The sequence below is a fragment of the Lithobates pipiens genome, unplaced genomic scaffold, assembly GCF_037356315.1.
Source record: "Lithobates pipiens isolate NorthernLeopardFrog02 unplaced genomic scaffold, aLitPip1_a1.2 Scaffold_23, whole genome shotgun sequence".
In the NCBI taxonomy this organism is placed as follows: Eukaryota; Metazoa; Chordata; class Amphibia; order Anura; family Ranidae; genus Lithobates; species Lithobates pipiens.
Genome location: NW_027507785.1, coordinates 141985416 through 142005271, shown reverse-complemented (window position 1 = coordinate 142005271; position 19856 = coordinate 141985416). Strand labels below are relative to the sequence as shown.

At 48.9% G+C, this 19856-nt stretch overlaps 8 pseudogenes; all 8 read right to left on the bottom strand.

The window, feature by feature from the left end:
- Positions 1 to 8132: 8132 nt before the first annotated feature.
- Positions 8133 to 8251, bottom strand: LOC143928441 (5S ribosomal RNA; annotated as a pseudogene).
- A 317-nt stretch (positions 8252 to 8568) lies between these two features.
- LOC143928813 (5S ribosomal RNA) lies at positions 8569 to 8687 on the bottom strand (annotated as a pseudogene).
- Positions 8688 to 9093: 406 nt separating this feature from the next.
- Positions 9094 to 9212, bottom strand: LOC143929022 (5S ribosomal RNA; annotated as a pseudogene).
- A 1190-nt stretch (positions 9213 to 10402) lies between these two features.
- Positions 10403 to 10521, bottom strand: LOC143928960 (5S ribosomal RNA; annotated as a pseudogene).
- Positions 10522 to 10682: 161 nt separating this feature from the next.
- LOC143929085 (5S ribosomal RNA) lies at positions 10683 to 10801 on the bottom strand (annotated as a pseudogene).
- Positions 10802 to 10900: 99 nt separating this feature from the next.
- On the bottom strand, positions 10901 to 11019 carry LOC143929006 (5S ribosomal RNA; annotated as a pseudogene).
- A 102-nt stretch (positions 11020 to 11121) lies between these two features.
- Positions 11122 to 11240, bottom strand: LOC143928430 (5S ribosomal RNA; annotated as a pseudogene).
- A 692-nt stretch (positions 11241 to 11932) lies between these two features.
- LOC143928732 (5S ribosomal RNA) lies at positions 11933 to 12051 on the bottom strand (annotated as a pseudogene).
- Positions 12052 to 19856: the final 7805 nt, after the last annotated feature.

Here is a 19856-nt window from a genome sequence, read left to right as displayed (position 1 = left end):
GGAATTGGACCTTTATTTCCAAGAAAACTAAACGCAGGACTGCGACCCTGGGATAATTTGGGAGGCTCACAAGTCAGTACTCCGCAGGGTACTTATCAGGCACGGGGCGCGCATCAAACGAACATGGAAGGAACAGCTTGCTAATCTGTTTTGTGAACTTGCCTCTGTGGAAGCGAAACCTAAACATGCCCCCTCATGGACCTTAGAGATTGAATTGGGGACACTCCGTACCCAGATTACTGACCTACTCCATTATAAAGCGAAAGCGGCACTCCAGTTTTGTCGTAAACTGACGTAGGAGTCAGGGGACAAATGCGGAAAAATCTTAGCCAGGTCGGTAAATGAGTTGAAATCTGCTTCTTACATACCACAGTTGATAGATGAGAATGGCCAGAGGGCCTCTACCCCAACCCAAATAGCCAAAGTCTTTGAAAAATGTTACTCTGATCTCTACAACCTGCCCGATTCAGGGTCCGGACAGGACAATATAGACAGATATGTAACCGGTTCTGGTCTACCAACCCTCTCATCGGAATCACGGGAGTACTTGGAGGACCCAATCACACTGGAAGCAGTCCAGATGGCCGTGGGACCTCCGAAGGTGGGTAAGGTTCTGGGCCCTGACGGATATACCGCACAATACTATAAGACCTTCCTCCCTATTCTTGGCCCGCGCTTGGTGAATTTATTTAATACTCTGAGCTCGAATGGGGATTTTCCTGAGGATACCCTTAGAGCCCACATCTCGTTGATACCTAAGGAGGGCAAAGACCCGGGCCTATGTGGGAGCTACAGACCCATTTCCCTCCTAAATTCGGTCCTAAAACGATTCTCTAAAATCCTCGCCACGTGATTGGCACAGCACTTGCAGTCCCTTATACATATTGACCAGTTAGGTTTTATTCCCACCAGGGAAGATAGGGACAACACCAATAAGGTGCTTACCCTGGTCCATAAAGCAAAGTCATCTGGGACCCCTTGTCTTTTCGTGAGTACTGATGCAGAGAAGGCTTTTGATCGGGTCAAATGGACATTCATGTTCTCGGTCCTTCGCCATATAGGTCTGAGTGAACGGATGCTGGCATGGATAAGTAAGATATACTCACGCCCTTCAGCTCAACTCAAAGCGAATAGGGTGCTCTCATCTCCCCTTGACATCGGGAATGTGACCAGACAGGGTTGCCCCCTGTCGCCCCTATTATTCGCACTGTCATTGGAACCCTTTCTCTCCACAATTCGACAAAACTCAGACATTACGGGACTCCAAATGGGTACTATTGACTGCAAGATATCTGCCTACGTGGATGACATGCTGTTCTCGCTGACGAATCCCAGAGTTTCCTTGCCAAATCTCCTTTGGGAATTCCAGATATACGGGATACTTCTTGAAATCAGAGGCCATGGGGGTCGCAGTCCCCCTGCAAACGTTACTAGACTTGCAGTCCAATTTTCGATTTAAATGGACCCATACAGCACTTCCCTGGCCCCCACCCATTCATAATCCTTACTGACCTTTCCTTCCGCTGCTCACAGGAACACACTGGATGACTTGTCTAATCAACCAACTTGTACAAGACACCACTATCCTCCTGTCTGACACCGGTCCCCTTGGAGGCTTTACCCCTCACTGTTTGGGTGGTCCCTGCCTCCCCCTGGATGCTCCACATATACCCCGACGACATTGTCAGAGGGGCACCACTTGACAGGACACGGGGCTGTAATGCCGGTGGCATCTCCCATTGGAGGAAGGGATGATGGCCCCAACCCCTTGGCAGCAGGTTCTTTCATGTACAGACCAGGGCGGCTCATCTTCCCTTCTGGAGTCTTGACCTTAGAGGGGGGAGTTGCACTTTGGGGGGTCTGAGTGATACCTAGTGCGGTGTACTGGAAGGGCTTGACATTCCCGCGTATGTGTCCCCTCTCCCTGGTTGCGCCCCTTGTTCCCCACCCTCTGGCCCCCACCTACTCTTTGCCGACATTGCCTTCTGCAGCTTTCGGGGACACCCTGGATGACTTATTTATTGAGCCTATTGGTACGAGACACTGCTTCCCTCCAGTTTGACTCTGGACCCCCCTGGAGGATTTACCCCTTACTGTTTGGGCGGTCCCAGCCTCCCTCTGGATGCTCTACACAGCCCCCGATGGCGATGCAGGAGAGACACTAATTGGCGGGCCCTAGAACTGCTGCTCGGGTGAAGTCTCCCGTTGGATGGAGGGATGGTGGCCCCAGCCCCTTGCCTTCCGGATTCTCCATGCACCGACCAGGGCTGCTCCTCTTTCATCTTGATGTGGTGACCATGGAGGGGAGGAGTTGAAACTTATGGGGTCCGGGTGGTTGCTGGTGTGAGTGCGCTAAAGGACTTGACATTTCCACATGTTTGTCCCCTCTCCCTTGCTGCCCCCCTTCCCTCCCCCCTTCCCTCCCTTACCTCCTTCCCTTCCCTCTTCCCCCCCTCTTTTCCCCCCTTCCCTCCCCCTTTTCCCCCGGTGAGTGGAAGGAGGAGAGGGGGTAAGGAGAGGACAATCTGCCAAAGGGAGAAATGCATTTGTTCGGGGGCTGCATGTACTTTTGGGGTATGGGACGGGGGGTGGTGGATCCCATTCTGTGATGCCTTTTCTGTTGTGACGGGCTCCCTCGTGCATGCCTATGTTTAGGGCGAGCTGAGGAGATCCCTCAGTGCTGACAGTTCTATGCTCTACCTCTGTTTTGATTATACTATTGTTTTTTGGTTCTATGATGTTACTGATTGTCTTTTATTTGCATACCGGTATCAGACGTGACATTTACCACTGCCGGGACTGGGGGGACTGGGGGGACTGGGAACCGGGGGCTCCCTCTCCGACCTGTCTACCCACCAACCCCAGTAGGACGGCGCTTTAAACCCAGTGTACATCTGGTAAGCGCTATAGCATAATTGTGCTGTTTTAGTATACAATTCCTGTACTGTTGAGTGCGGACAACCCTTAATTTCCCTCTCCCCCTGGGGTTGAGGTGCCCGGCCTCTTTTTCCCCTTACCTTTCCTTCCATTTGCCCTTTCTTTCTCCCACTTAGTTCCCGCCATCCATTACCTACCCAATACCTACCTTGGTTCAACTTTCTTTGCTTTTCTCGGACGTCCCCCTTCCCCTCCCCGAGGAGCGATGGCAGACTCAGTCAAGGTCACCTCTCTAAACGTTAAGGGACTGAACTCCTCTGAAAAACGGTGGATCCTCCTGTGAGAACTGAAGACTTCCTGTACTGATGTGGCCTTTATACAAGAAACACATTTTAAAAATACTAGCCTCCCCTTTTTACGGTCAAGATCCTTCGCTAAGGTCTACCACTCTACTAACCCCTCCTCTAAGACCAAGATAATCTCCATTCTGATCTCTAGCAGGCTCCCCTCGGTTCTCCAGGATTCTCTGGTGGACCCTGGGGGCCGATATCTTTTTCTTAGGGGCCACATTGGACAGCTCCTTTTTACATTTGCCACTGTGTACGCTCCCAATGATCACCAAGACACATTCTTCAGAACTACCCTGCACAGATTATGTGACTTTCGGGAGAGCCAGTTGATATTAGGTGGGGACTTTAATGTCCCCTTTCGCCATCGGTTGACACTTCTGCCTCTTGCTCCTCGCTCCTCATTTCCTCTAGAAAGCGGATTACTAAGTGTTTACTGAATGACCAATTAGTTGATGTCTGGTGTCTGCAACACTCCGGATAAAGGGACTACTCTTTTTGCTCTTCCCCTCACAAATCATACTTGAGGATAGACTTCTTCTTGATTCCACATGACCAACTGCACTTGGTGAGCTCTTCCTCCATCGGCCATATTACTTGGTCCAACCACGCTCCTGTAGCCCTTACCTACACCCTCTCTAGGAACCCCTCACCTAGGTCTCTATTCTGGCACCTTAATGAGAGCCTCCTCCAGATACCGGAAGTTTTAGCAGATGTGACCAGGGAATTGGACCTTTATTTCCAAGAAAACTAAACGCAGGACTGCTACCCGGGGATAATTTGGGAGGCTCACAAGTCAGTACTCCGCAGGGTACTTATCAGGCACGGGGCACGCATCAAACGAACACGGAAGGAACAGCTTGCTAATCTGTTTTGTGAACTTGCCTCTGTGGAAGCAAAACATAAACATGCCCCCTCACGGACCTTAGAGATTGAATTGGGGACACTCCGTACCCAGATTACTGACCTACTCCATTATAAAGCGAAAGCGGCACTCCAGTTTTGTCGTAAACTGACGTAGGAGTCAGGGGACAAATGCTGAAAAATCTTAGCCAGGTCGGTAAATGAGTTGAAATCTGCCTCTTACATACCACAGTTGATAGATGAGAATGGCCAGAGGGCCTCTACCCCAACTCAAATAGCCAAAGTCTTTGAAAAATGTTACTCTGATCTCTACAACCTGCCCGATTCAGGGTCCGGACAGGACAATATAGACAGATATGAAACCGGTTCTGGTCTACCAACCCTCTCATCGGAATCACAGGAGTACTTGGAGGACCCGATCACACTGGAAGAAGTCCAGATGGCCGTGGGACCTTCGAAGGTGGGTAAGGCTCTGGGCCCTGACGGATATACCGCACAATACTATAAGACCTTCCTCCCTATTCTCGGCCCGCGCTTGGTGAATTTATTTAATACTCTGAGCTCGAATGGGGATTTTCCTGAGGATACCCTTAGAGCCCACATCTCGTTGATACCTAAGGAGGGCAAAGACCCGGGCCTATGTGGGAGCTACAGACCCATTTCCCTCCTAAATTCGGTCCTAAAACGATTCTCTAAAATCCTCGCCACGTGATTGGCACAGCACTTGCAGTCCCTTATACATATTGACCAGTTAGGTTTTATTCCCACCAGGGAAGATAGGGACAACACCATTAAGGTGCTTACCCTGGTCCATAAAGCAAAGTCATCTGAGACCCCTTGTCTTTTCGTGAGTACAGATGCCGAGAAGGCTTTTGATCGGGTCAAATGGACATTCATGTTCTCGGTCCTTCGCCATATAGGTCTGAGTGAACGGATGCTGGCATGGATAAGTAAGATATACTCACGCCCTTCAGCTCAACTCAAAGCGAATGGGGTGCTCTCATCTCCCCTTGACATCGGGAATGTGACTCCCCTATTATTCGCACTGTCATTGGAACCCTTTCTCTCCACAATTCGACAAAACTCAGACATAACGGGACTCCAAATGGGTACTATTGACTGCAAGATATCTGCCTACGTGGATGACATGCTGTTCTCGCTGACGAATCCCAGAGTTTCCTTGCCAAATCTCCTTCGGGAATTCCAGATATACGGGATACTTCTTGAAATCAGAGGCCATGGGGGTCGCAGTCCCCCCGCAAACGTTACTAGACTTGCAGTCCAATTTTCGATTTAAATGGACCCATACAGCACTTCCCTGGCCCCCACCCATTCATAATCCTTACCAACCTTTCCTTCCGCTGCTCACAGAAACACACTGGATGACTTGTCTAATTAACCAAATTGTAAAAGACACCGCTATCCTCCTGTCTGGCACCGGTCCCCTTGGAGGCTTTACCCCTCACTGTTTGGGTGGTCTCTGCCTCCCCCTGGATGCTCCACATATACCCAGACGACATTGTCAGAGGGGCACCACTTGACAGGACACGGGGCTGTCATGCCGGTGGCATCTCCCATTGGAGGAAGGGATGATGGTCGGTAAATGAGTTGAAATCTGCCTCTTACATACCACAGTTGATAGATGAGAATGGCCAGAGGGCCTCTACCCCAACTCAAATAGCCAAAGTCTTTGAAAAATGTTACTCTGATCTCTACAACCTGCCCGATTCAGGGTCCGGACAGGACAATATAGACAGATATGAAACCGGTTCTGGTCTACCAACCCTCTCATCGGAATCACGGGAGTACTTGGAGGACCCGATCACACTGGAAGAAGTCCAGGGACCTCCGAAGGTGGGTAAGGCTCCGGGCCCTGACGGATATACCGCACAATACTATAAGAACTTATTCTATTCTCGGCCCGCGCTTGGTGAATTTATTTAATACTCTGAGTTTGAATGGGGATTTTCCTGAGGATAACCTTAGAGCCCACATCTCGTTGATACCTAAGGAGGGCAAAGACCCGGGCCTATGTGGGAGCTACAGACCCATTTCCCTCCTAAATTCGGTCCTAAAACGATTCTCTAAAATCCTCGCCACGTGATTGGCACAGCACTTGCAGTCCCTTATACATATTGACCACTTAGGTTTTATTCCCACCAGGGAAGATAGGGATAACACCATTAAGGTGCTTACCCTGGTCCATAAAGCAAAGTCATCTGGGACCCCTTGTCTTTTCGTGAGTACTGATGCCGAGAAGGCTTTTGATCGGGTCAAATGGACATTCATGTTCTCGGTCCTTCGCCATATAGGTCTGAGTGAACGGATGCTGGCATGGATAAGTAAGATATACTCACGCCCTTCAGCTCAACTCAAAGCGAATGGGGTGCTCTCATCTCCCCTTGACATCGGGAATGGGACCAGACAGGGTTGCCCCCTGTCGCCCCTATTATTCGCACTGTCATTGGAACCCTTTCTCTCCACAATTCGACAAAACTCAGACATAACGGGACTCCAAATGGGTACTATTGAGTGCAAGATATCTGCCTACGTGGATGACATGCTGTTCTCGTTGAAGAATCCCAGAGTTTCCTTGCCAAATCTCCTTCGGGAATTCCAGATATACGGGATACTTCTTGAAATCAGAGGCCATGGGGGTCGCAGTCCCCCCGCAAACGTTACTAGACTTGCAGTCCAATTTTCGATTTAAATGGACCCATACAGCCCTTAAGTACTTAGGTACTTACATTCCACCGGACATCGCGTGTACGTTTATGTTGAACTTTCCCCCACCCCTTGTCACTAAGATCTGCAGTTTGCTTCACGGGTGGCATTCTGGCCTCCATTCCTGGTTCAGGAGATGCAATCTCATTAAAATGAACATACTCCCTAAATGTACCTATCTTTTCCAAGCTCTCCTGATCCAGAGTCCAGTGCCGTTTTTTAAGCAAGCTCAATTCCTGCTCACTCAATTTAACTGGGCCCACAAAAATTCAGACTTAAGTGGTCACAGCTGACATTGTCTAAACAACAGGGAGGGTTGGTTCTCCCTGACTTGCGATGCTACTACCTGGCCTCCCATCTGGGGTGTGTATTGGACTGGAATGGAAACAAACTTTCTAAGCTCTGGGTGCAACTAGGACAATCTCACTCCCGAATTCCGCTAAGAAGTGCCATGTGGTGCTATAAGGATTTACCCACAGAATTGACGTCACATCCCACTATAGGGGCTTCATTGAAAGTCAGTCACCTGATCGCTACCCAAAACACACTCACGTCTTTGACTTCCCCCCTATTCCCTATACGTGACCATCCGAACTTTGAACCGGGGACCCACTTAGAAATTCCAACCTAGACCATGCGTCTAAATTCGTCATTGATGGAAAATGGCCTTCTTTCTGAACCCTAACAGATCCGACAGGGCTTTTCCAACTGCCTTTTTGGAGAGCGGCGCAACAACATAATTTTCTCCATTCCATCCCCAATACTCAAACTTTCACCCGCCCTCAGACGGAGTTTGAGACTCTATGCAGGAGCGAAGGCCCTTTGGTCCACATTCTCTCTCAAACAGATCACCCACACTTAACCTGTCTGTCCAACTGGGAAAAGGACCTTGATTGCTCGTTTTCCCCAGCACAGAGACAACGCATTATCACTTTGGCTCTCAAAACCTCGCTGTGCACGAAGATACAGGAGACAAATTTTAAACTTCTCATCAGGTGGTATTTGACACTATCAAAGCTGCATAAATAATTCCCCTCTTCCTCGAACATATGCTGGAGGTGTGGAGAAGAAGAGGGCACATTGCTCCACATTTTTTGGTCCTGCCCCAGCTTGGTGGACTTCTGGACAGAGATCCGATGCATAACACAAAAATTCTTGTACTTTATCCGTGCCTTGAATCATTATGATTGATGAAAGGCAGACTCACATTTGCGAATATACCTGTATCAAGTATTGTTCAGCTGCTTTTTGCTCTGTATTTCTCTGTTGCATTATGTACTCGGGGGACCGTCATTCCCTGTTTGTAGAAAAAAAAAAAGAAGCCTACGACACCTGGTATTCCCAGGCGGTCTCCCATCCAGGCATTAACCAGGCCCGGCCCTGCTTAGCCTACAAGATCAGATGAGATGGAACAGATTCAGGGTGATGTGGCCATAGCCAATATCTTCAGGCACTCTCAACTCTCTTGAAAAATGCCAAGATGGTCACCTTGGGAACAAGCAGAAAAAAATAGGTCAACGGCAACAACATAACAAGAAGACTACGGCATCTGGAAATCCCAGGTGGTCTCCCATCCAGGAATTAAACTGGTCCCAACCCTGCTTAGCCTCTGAGATCAGATGAGATTGGGCTCTTTCAGGGTGATGTGGCCGTAGGAGATTTCTTCAGGCACTCTCAACCCTCTTGACTAATGCCAAGATGGTCACTTTGGGAAAAAAACAAAAAAAAACAAGTTAACGCCAACAACATAAGAAGAAGTCTACAGCACCTAGTATTCCCAGGTGGTCTCCCATCCAGGTATTAACAAGGCCCGACCCTGTTTAGTCTCTGAGATCAGACGAGATCTGGTGCTTTCAGGGTTATGTGGCCATAGGCAAGCTCTTCAGGCACTCTCAACCCTCTTGACAAACACCAAGATGGTCACCTTGGTAAACAAACAAAACAAAAACAAGTCAACGCCAACAACATAAAAAGTATTCCCAGGTGGTCTCCAATCCAGGTACTAGCAAGGCCCAACCTTGCGAAAAAAGACAGATCAATGTCAACAACATAAAAAGAAGAATACGGCACCTGGTATTCCAACGCCATCTCCCATACAGGTACTAACTAGGCCCAACCCTTCTTAGCCTCAGAGATGAGAAGAGATAGGGCTCTTTCAGGGTGATGCTGCTGTAAGCGATCTCTTTGGGCACTTTAAACCCTCTTGACAAATGCCAAGATGGTCACCTTGGGAAACAAGCGAAAAAAAAAAAAACGAATCAACGCCAACAACATAAAAAGAAGCTTACAATAACTGGTATTCCCAGGTGGTCTCCCATCCAGGTACTAACCAGGCCTGACTCTTCTTAGCCTCCAAGATCAGACAAGATTGGGTGCTTTCAGTGTGATGTGGCCATAGGCAATCTCTTCAGGCACTCTCAACCCTCTTGACAAACACCAAGATGGTGACCTTGGGAAACAAGCTAAAAAAAACAGGTCAACGCCAACAACATAAAAAGAAGCCTACGACACCTGGTATTCCCAGGCGGTCTCCCATCCACGTACTAACAAGGCCAGACTCTTCTTAGCCTCCAACATCAAACGAGATCAGGTGCTTTCAGGGTGATGTGCCCGTAGGCAATCCCTTCAGGCACTTTCAACCCTCTTGACAAACGCCAAGATGGTCACCTTGGGAAACAAGCAAAAAAAAACTAAGTCAATGCCAACAACTTAAAAAAAAAGCATATGGCATTGAGAAATCCCAGGCGGTCTCCCATCCAGGTACTAACCAGGTCCCAACCCTGCTTAGCCTCTGAGATCAAATGAGATTGGGCTCTTTCAGGGTGATGCGGCCATAGTAGATTTTTTCAGGCACGCTCAACCCTCTTGACAAACGCCAAGATGGTCACCTTGGGAAGCAAACAAAAAATCAAGTCAATGCCAACAACATAAAAAGAAGCCTACAGCACCTAGTATTCCCAGGCGGTCTCCCATCCAGGTATTAACAAGGCACGACCCTTTCTAGCCTCTGAGATCAGAGGAGATTGGGTGCTTTCAGGGTGATGTGCCCATGGGCAATCTCTTTGGGCACTCTCATCCCTCTTGAAAAATGGCAAGATAGTCACCCTGGGAAACAAGTGGAAAAAAACAGGTCAACGCCAACAACATGAAAAGAAGAATACGGCACCTGGTATTCCAAGGCCATCTCCCATTCAAGTACTAACTAGGCCCAACCCTTCTTAGCCTCCGAGATCAGAAGAGATAGGGTGCTTTCAGGGTGATGCTGCTGTAAGCGATCTCTTTAAGCACTCTCTACCCTCTTGACAAATGCCAAGATGATCACTTTGGGAAACAAGCGAAAAAAAACAGGTCAACGCCAACAACATGAAAAGAAGAATACGGCACCTGGTATTCCAAGGCCATCTCCCATTCAAGTACAAACCAGGCCCAACCCTGCTTAGCCTCTGAGACCAGATGAGATTGGGCGCTTTCAGGGTGTTGTGCCCGTAGGCAATTTCTTTGTGCACTCTCAACCCTCTTGACAAATGCCAAGATGGTCACCTTGGGAAAAAAGGGAAAAAAAACAGGTCAACGCCGACAACATAATGAGAAGCCTACAGCACCTGGTATTCCCAGGCTTTCTCCCATCCAGGTACTAACCAGGCCCATCGCTGCTTAGCCCCCGAGATCAGATGAGATTGGGCTCTCTCAGGGTGATTTGGCCGTAGGCATTCTCTTTGGGCACTCTGAAGCCTCTTGACAAAGGCCAAGATGCTCACCTTGGGAAACAAGCTAAAAAAAAACAGGTCAAAGCCAACAACATAAAAAGAAGCCTACGGCATCCGGTATTCCCAGGCGATCTCCCAATCAAGACACTAACCAGGCCAGATCCTTCTATGGCACCTGGTCTTTCCAGGCAGTCTCCCATCCAGGTACTAACCAGGCCTGACACTGCTTAGCCTCTGAAATCAGATGAGATCGGGTGCTTTCAGGGTGATGTGGCCGTAAGCGTTCTCTTCAAGACACGCCCAACCCTCTTGACAAACGCCAAGATGGTCGCCTTGAGAAACAAGTGAAAAAAACAGGTCAAAGCCAACAACATAAAAAGAAGCCTATGGCACCTAGTATTCCAAGGCGGTCTCCCATCCAGGTACTAACCAGGCCCGACACTGTTTAGCCTCCGAGATCAGACAAGATTGGGTGCTTTCATGGTGATGGGGCCGTAGGTGATCTCTTTGGGCACTCTCAACCCTCTTGACAAATGCCAAGATGGTCACCTTGGGAAACAAGTGAAAAAAGAAACCAGGTCAAGGCCAATAACATAAAAAGAAGCCTACGGCACCTGTTATTCCCAGACGTTCTCCCATCCTGGTATTAACCAGGCCTGACACTGCTTAGCCTCCGAGATCAGACAAGATTGGGTGCTTTCAGGGTGATGGGGCCGTAGGTGGTCTCTTTGGGCACTCTGGACCCTCTTGTTAAACGCCAAGATGGTCACCTTGGGAAACAAGCGAAAATAAACAGGTCAACACCAACAACATAAAAAGAAGCCTACGGCACCTGGTATTCACAGATGGTCTCCCATACAGGTATTAACCAGGCCGTACACTGCTAGGCCTCTGAGATCAGATGAGATTGTGCGCTTTCAGGGTGATGTGGCCATAGGTGTTCTATTCAGACACTCTCAACCCTCTTAACAAATGCCAAGATGGTCATCTTGGGAAACAAGTGAAAAAAAACAGGTCAACGCCAACAACATAGACCCTGGCGGTCTCCCATCTGACCCTGACCCTGCTTAGCCTCTGAGATCGGGCGCTTTCAGGGTGATGGGGCCTTAGGCGAACGCTTTGGGACATACTCAAAACTCTTGACAGATGCTAAAATGGTCACCTTGGGAAACAAGCGAAAAAAAACAGGTCAAAGCCAACAATATAAAAAGATTCCTACGGCACCTGTAATTAGGTACTATCCAGGCTGGACCCTGCTTAGCCTCTGAGATCAGATGAGATCGGGCGCTTTCAGGGTGATGTGGCCGTAGGAGATTTCTTTGGGCTCTCTCAGCCCTCTTGACAAATGCCAAGATGGTCACCTTGGGAAACAAGCGGAAAAAAAAAAATGTCAACGCCAGCAACATAAAAAGAAGCCTACGGCACCTGGTATTCCCAGTCGGTCTCCCTTCCAGTTACTAATCAGGCCCGACAATGCTTAGCCTCCGAGATCAGACAAGATCGGGCACTTTCAGGGTGATTTGGCCGTAGGCACTTTCTTTGGGCACTCTCACCCTCTTGACAAACGCCAAGATGGTCATCTTGGGAAACAAGCAAAAAAAAACAGGTCAACGCCAACAACATAAAAAATAGGATTTTTATATACAACTTACCTGTAAAATCCTTTTCTTGAGAGTACATCACGGGACACAGGAGCTTCATTACATAGTGGGTTATATAGGCACCTCTGGTGATTGGACACTGGTTAACCCCCAATTAAGGAGAATTCCTCCCCTATATAACCCCTCCCATATGGGGGGCACCTCAGTTTTGTAGCAAAGCAATAGGAAACCATGTAAAACCCAAGAGGGGTGGGTGCCCTGTGTCCCGTGATGTACTCTCAAGAAAAGGATTTTACAGGTAAGCTGTATATAAAAATCCTATTTTCTTGATCATACATCACAGGACATAGGAGCTTCATTACATAGTGGGATGACCCAAAGCAATGCTCAGATTGAGGGCAGGGAGACACAGATCATAATATATAGACCGCCAAGGACCTAAACTGCAGCCTGCAGTACACTGCGCCCAAAGGCGATATCCTCTTGCCCTCTGACATCCACCTGATAGAATCTGGTGAATGTGTGGACTGATGACCAAGTTGCAGCCTTACAGATCTGAGCCAGGGAGGCCTGGTGATGCACTGCCCAAGAAGCACTTACAGCCCTAGTTGAGTGCGCTCTCACTTGAAAACGAGGGATCTTCCCTTTAACACTATAGGCCTGAGAAATAATCTGTCTAATCCACCTTGAGAGAGTGGATTTTGATGCCGCCTGGCCCTTCCTAGGGCCTTCCGGCAAAATAAATAAGCAACCAGTTTTCCTTATCTGAGCAGTTGCCTGAAGATAGATACTGATTGCCCTTACCACATCCAAAGTGTGCAAAGATTCTTCTTCTGCGGACTGTGGGTCCGGAAAAAAGGATGGTAGGCTTAAATCTTGATTCAAATGGAATCCTGAAACCACCTTAGGCAGAAAGGACCTGTTGGGACGCATTACCACCAGGTCCTTATGAATAATTAGATACGGTTCTTTACTGGAGAGAGCTGCTAGTTCTGACACTCTTCTAGCCGTGGATATGGCTACCAAGAAAACCAATTTTTTAGTCAAAAGAACTAACGAAGCCTGATGCAAAGGTTCAAAAGGTTGCCCCTGCAAAGCTGAGAGAACCAAATTCAGATCCCATGGGCATACCGGAGGTTTGACTGGCAGCCTTATCCTCATAGCCCCCTGGATGAAAGCCCGCACCAGGGAATGTGATGCAAGTGGTTTCTGAAAAAACACTGACAAGGACGAAATATGCACCTTGATAGTGCTTACGGCCAAATTCATTTCTAGGCCTGACTGGAGGAAGGCCAAGATCCTGCTAATGACATACTTTCTAGGATGACATTCCCTGAGTTCACAACAGGAAACATATGCCCTCCAGATTTTGTAGTAAATAAGCCTGGAGGCCGGCTTTCTGGCATTGACCAGAGTAGAAAGGACTGGCCCCGAAAGCCCACGGTCTCTCAGAATGTGGGTCTCAGCAGCCAAACCGTCAAATTCAGACTGTGTAAAGCAGCATGGTAAATTGGACCCTGTGAGAGCAGATCTGGCCGGAGAGGGAGGATCCACAGCCTGCCTACTGCCAACTTCATGATCTCTGCGTACCACGGTCGCCTGGGCCAAGCCAGGGCTACCAAAAGAAGCGACTTTGTTTCCCACTAGACTCTTCCCAGGAACCGCGGCAGAAGCGGGCACGGGGGGAGGCATAAATCAAATTTTACTGATCCCAGGGAACTGTCAGAGCATTCGACCCCTGAGCGAGTGTATCTCTTGTCCTTGACACGAATTTGTCCAGTTTTCTGTTGAACCTGGACGCAAACAGATCTACGTCTGGAGTACCCCACCTGCGACATATGTTCCAAAACACGTCGGGGTGCAGAGCCCATTCTCCTAGGCACAACTGCTGGCGGCGCAGAAAATCTGCCTGCCAATTTTCCACTCCTGGAATGAAGACTGTAGAAAGGCATGGAACATGCCTTTCTGCCCAGACAAGTATGCGATTCACCTCTTTTTGCGCAACCAGACTCCTGGTACCACCCTGGTGATTGATATAGGCCACTGCTGTGGCATTGTCGGACTGAACTCGAACAGGGAGACCCCGTAGTCTGAAAGAACAGTTTATGAGAGCCATATAAACTGCCTGGATCTCCAAGACATTTATGGGCAATAGCTTCTCGATCACAGACCATTTCCACTGCGAGCACGTCTCCTCCAACACTGCTCCCCAGCCTGTCAGGCTGCCATTTGTCATAATAATCTTCCATGGAAGAGGAAGAAAAGTTTTGCCTTTCAGCAAATTCTCGGTTTGTAACGAGACTCTTAGACTCGTTAGACGAGACTCTTGCGTGTCCCTGGGGATAGACGCATAGGAAGATCCAAGGACTGGGGCTTCCTGTTCCAAGCCGCAAGGATGCATCTTTGCAGAGGCCTTGAGTGGAACTAGGCGAATGGAACGGCCTCGAAGGAGGCAACCATTTTCCCTAACAGTCTCATGCACAACCGAATGGGGGAAGATCTTCTGCCCAGAATTAGGCGCACCAGATCCCCAATGGCCAAGACTTTTGGCCTTGGTAGAAACACCTTGCCCTGAGCAGTGTCGATAACCATACCCAGGTATTCCAACCTGGTAGCAGGCTGTAGGGACGACTTTTCTAGGTTTATAATCCAACCTAGGCGTTCCAGCTGTTCTAGCGTTCTGGTAACACTGTGGTTCAGGAGCGCTACTGTTTTCTCTATGAGAAGCAAATCGTCTAGATAAGCCATGACGGCTATACCCTGAGCTCTTAGGTTTGCCAAGAGAGGGTCCAGAATCTTTGTGAAGACTCGAGGGGCCGTAGCTAGCCCGAACGGCAAGGCCACAAATTGAAAATGGCGCCGCTCTACCGTGAACCTTAGATACTTTTGGTGTGCGGGAAAAATTGGCACATGGAGATATGCATCCTTGATGTCTATTGATGCCATAAACTCTCCCCCTTGCAGGGAGGAGACCACAGTGCGAATTGACTGTATTCAGAAGGACCGGATGCGTAAAAAACGGGTCAGATCCTTCAGATCCAGGATAGGTCTGACACTTCTATTTGGCTTTGGAACGGTGAAGAGATTCGAGTAAAACCCTGAACCCTGTTCTTTTGGGTCCACTTCTACTATCACCCCCTGGGATAGTAAGTGATCTAAGGCCAGAAATAGCGGTCTTTGCTTTACTGGGTCCCTGGGGATCCTTGACCTTAGAAAGCGAGAAGGTGGATTCTCCTGAAACTCCAGCTTGTAGCCCAGGGATACCAAAGAGACCACCCACTCGTTTCGCTTCCACAGAGGCAAGTTCACAAAACAGATTAGCAAGCTGTTCCTTCCGTGTTCGTTTAATGCGCGCCCCGTGCCTGATAAGTACCCTGCAGAGTACTGACTTGTGAGCCTCCCAAATTATCCCCGGGTCGCAGTCCTGCGTTTAGTTTTCTTGGAAATAAAGGTCCAATTCCCTGGTCACATCTGCTATAACTTCCGGTATCTGGAGGAGGCTCTCATTAAGGTGTCAGAATAGAGACCTAGGTGAGGGGTTCCTAGAGAGGGTGTAGGTAAGGGCTACAGGAGCGTGGTCGGACCAAGTAATATGGCCGATGGAGGAAGAGCTCACCAAGTGCAGTTGGTCATGTGGAATCAAGAAGAAGTCTATCCTCAAGTATGATTTGTGAGAGGAAGAGCAAAAAGAGTAGTCCCTTTCCCCAGAGTGTTGCAGACACCAGACATCAACTAATTGGTCATTCAGTAAACACTTAGTAATCCGCTTTCTAGAGGAAATGAGGAGCGAGGAGCAAGAGGCAGAAGTGTCAACCGATTGCGAAAGGGGACATTAAAGTCCCCACCTAATATCAACTGGCCCTCCCGAAAGTCACATAATCTGTGCAGGGTAGTTCTGAGGAATGTGTCTTGGTGATCATTGGGAGCGTACACAGTGGCAAATGTAAAAAGGAGCTCCCCAATGTGGCCCCTGAGAAAAAGATATCGGCCCCCAGGGTCCACCAGAGAATCCTGGAGAACCGAGGGGAGCCTGCTAGAGATCAGAATGGAGATTCCCTTGGTCTTAGAGAAGGGGTTAGTAGAGTGTGTAGAGCACACTCTTCAAGTCTTCAAGTGGGAAATGCGATATTACTTAAGAACCAAGGCCTAAGGTGTGCCATGGCCTGGACGGTCAGTATGCCTGAAAAGAGGGCAAAAAGACACAAGTATAGGTGGAAAAGGGAAGTTAAAGATCCCATCCATAAAATGACGTATGCCAAAATGCCAACTGTAAGTAACCGGTAAGTTACCGCTGTGAGAGTAGAACCCACCGACTCCTGATCTGGAGATGAGAAGGAACCCCCTAAGATCCTTAGGGAAGGATCTTGACCGTAGAAAGGGGAGGCTAGTATTTTTAAAATGTGTTTCTTGTATAAAGGCCACATCAGTACAGGAAGTCTTCAGTTCTCACAGGAGATTTCACCGTTTTTCAGAGGAGTTCAGTCCCTTAACCTTTCCTTAGTTCCTTAGAGAGGTGACCTTGACTGAGTCTGCCATCGCTCCTCGGGAAGGGGGACGTCAGAGAAAAGCAAAGAACTGAGGTAGGTATTGGGTAGGTAATGGATGACGGGAACTAAGGGGGAGAAAGGAAGGGCAAATGGAAGAAAAGGTAAGGGGAAAAAGAGGCCGGGCACCTCAACCCCAGGGGGAGAGGGAAATTAAGGGTTGTCCGCACTCAACAGTACAGGAATTGTACACTAAAACAGCACAATTATGCTATAGCGCTTACCAGATGTACACTGGGTTTAAAGCGCCGTCCTACTTGGGTTGGTGGGTAGACAGGTCGGAGAGGGAGCCCCCGGATCCCAGTCCCCCCAGTCCCGGCAGTAGTAAATGTCACGTCTGATACCGGTATGCAAATAAAAGACAATCAGTAACATCATAGAACCAAAAAACAATAGTATAATCAAAACAGAGGTAGAGCATAGAACTGTCAGCACTGTCAGCACTGAGGGGTCTCTCCCTTTGGCAGATTGTCCTCTCCTTACCCCCTCTCCTCCGTCCACGCTCCGGGGGAAAAAGGGGAGGGAAGGGGGGGAAAGAGGGGGGGAAGGGGGGAAAGGGGGAGGGAAAGGGGGAGGGAAGGGAAGGAGGTAAGGGAGGGAAGGGGGGAGGGAAGGGGGGGCAGCAAGGGAGAGGGGACAAACATGCGGAAATGTCAAGTCCTTTAGCACACTCACACCAGCAACCACCCGGACACCATAAGTTTCAACTAATCCCCTCCATGGTCACCACATCCAGATGAAAGAGGAGCAGCCCTGGTCGGTGCATGGAGAATCCGGCAGGCAAGGGGCTGGGGCCACCATCCCTCCATCCAACGGGAGACTTCACCCGAGCAGCAGTTCTGGGGCCTGCCAATTAGTGTCTCTCCTGCATCGCCATCAGGGGCTGTGTAGAGCATCCAGAGGGAGGCTGGGACTGCCCAAACAGTAAGGGGTAAATCCTCCAGGGGGGTCCAGAGTCAAACTGGAGGGAAGCAGTGTCTCGTACCAATAGGCTCAATAAATAAGTCATCCAGAGTGTCCCCGAAAGCTGCAGAAGGCAATGTCGGCCAAGAGTAGGTGGGGGCCAGAGGGGGGGGGACGAGGGGCGCAACCAGGGAGAGGGGACACAGATGTGGGAATGTCAAGCCCTTCCAGTACAGCGCACTAGGTATCACTCAGACCCCCCAAAGTGCAACTCCCCCCTCTAAGGTCAAGACTCCAGAAGGGAAGATGAGCCGCCCTGGTCTGTACATGAAAGAACCTGCTGCCAAGGGGTTGAGGCCATAATCCCTTCCTCCAATGGGAGATGCCACCAGCATGACAGCCCCGTGTCCTGTCAAGTGGTGCCCCTCCGACAATGTCGTCGGGGTATATGTGGAGCATCCAGGGGGAGGCAGGGACCACCCAAACAGTGAGGGGTAAAGCCTCCAAGGGGGACCGGTGTCAGACAGGAGGATAGCGGTGTCTTGTACAAGTTGGTTAATTAGACAAGTCATCCAGTGTGTTCCTGTGAGCAGCGGAAGGAAAGGTCGGTAAGGATTATGAATGGGTGGGGGCCAGGGAAGAGCATAAAACTGCCACCAGATGACCGGGGCAGAGAGGGCAAGGGGATGAAAGTCAGATCTGTCAGAAAGTCATGTTGGCCTTCCCTTGAAGCTGAGCGCTCTGCATACCCAGGACGTTCTTCTGTATAATCTAGCCTATCTGTATACATTAGCCTGTCTTTTGTACACATTAGCCTCTCTGTATCAACTAGCCGGTCCTTTGTATACACTAGTCCGTCCCTAGCTTGTCTTTTATACACCTAGTCTCTCTGTATACCCCGCCTTTCTGTATACATCTTTATACACTAGCCTCTCTGTGTACCCTAGCCTCTCTGTATAATCTTGCCTCTCATTATACCCCAGCCTGTATTCTGTTTACCCAATTTTGTCTTTTATATAAACTAGCCTGTCTACTGTATAACCCAGCTTCTCATTATACCCCGGCCTCACTGTCAGCTTGTCTCTGTACACTACACTATTCCGTCTGTATACACTAGCAAGTCTGTGTAACCCAGTCTCTCTCTCCCTAGAAAACACCAACCCTGGCCCTGACAGAGGAGGAGGCTTAAATAGTCCCTCAGGCTCCTCCCACAAATACTGCGGCCAGCCTTCCCACTTTTAATCGGAGTCTTCAAGTGGGAAATGCGATATTACTTAAGAACCAAGGCCTAAGGTGTGCCATGGCCTGGACGGTCAGTATGCCTGAAAAGAGGGCAAAAAGACACAAGTATAGTTGGAAAAGGGAAGGTAAAGATCCCATCCATAAAATGACGTATGCCCAAATGCCAACTGTAAGTAACCAGTAAGTTACCGCTGTGAGAGTAGAACCCACCGACTGCTGACCTGGAGATGAGAAGGAACCCCCTAAGAGCCTGCAAGCTACGCAAACCCAAATGAATGTCCCGTGAAGGATAGGATGAGCCTGATGCCCAAGGTAACCCAGACATGAGAATGAACTTCTTGTGAATGAGAGGATACGTGGGCAAAAGGGAGCAAGGGCTGACCCGAAGAACCCCTGCAAGAAGATGGCTGAGCAGACTGAAAAAACCCAACACAAGACCGCCTGTCAAAAACCCAGTGCGGCTATTATAATTGGAATGAGGCTGGGGTAATAAGACTGGCTTGGGTATACGGCGAGGTACACCCTAGAATAGAAAGAGAAAACAGAAAAGTCAAACAAGGTAATACAGATAGGCTAATGTTATTCCCCTGAGCCTAGTGTATACAGAAGAATGGCTAGTGTATACAGAGAGGCTAGTGTGTACAGATGACAAGCTATTGTTTACAGATAGGCTTGTGTATAGAAGAAGAATAGAAGAGAGTCTGGGGAATTCAGTGAGGCTAGAGTATGCAGAGAGGCTGGGACACCGAGACTATTGTAAAAAGAAGGCAGGCTAGTGTATATAGGTTACGGGCACGTGTATACAGAAGACAGAGAGGCTAGTCTATATAGAGGGACTGGTGTACACAGAAAGATTAATGTATACAGAAAGGCTAGCGTGTACAGAAGACAGAACTTTATTTTTTGCTAATGCAACTACTTCTAAATCATGTAAAGAGTTACAGTGCTTTTTTCATATTTTGGTGCTGTTAAAAAGTCACTGGTGTGTTGTCAGTGGTGATATCAATGTGACAGTTAATGTGGAGAATTACAAATATACAAAATAGA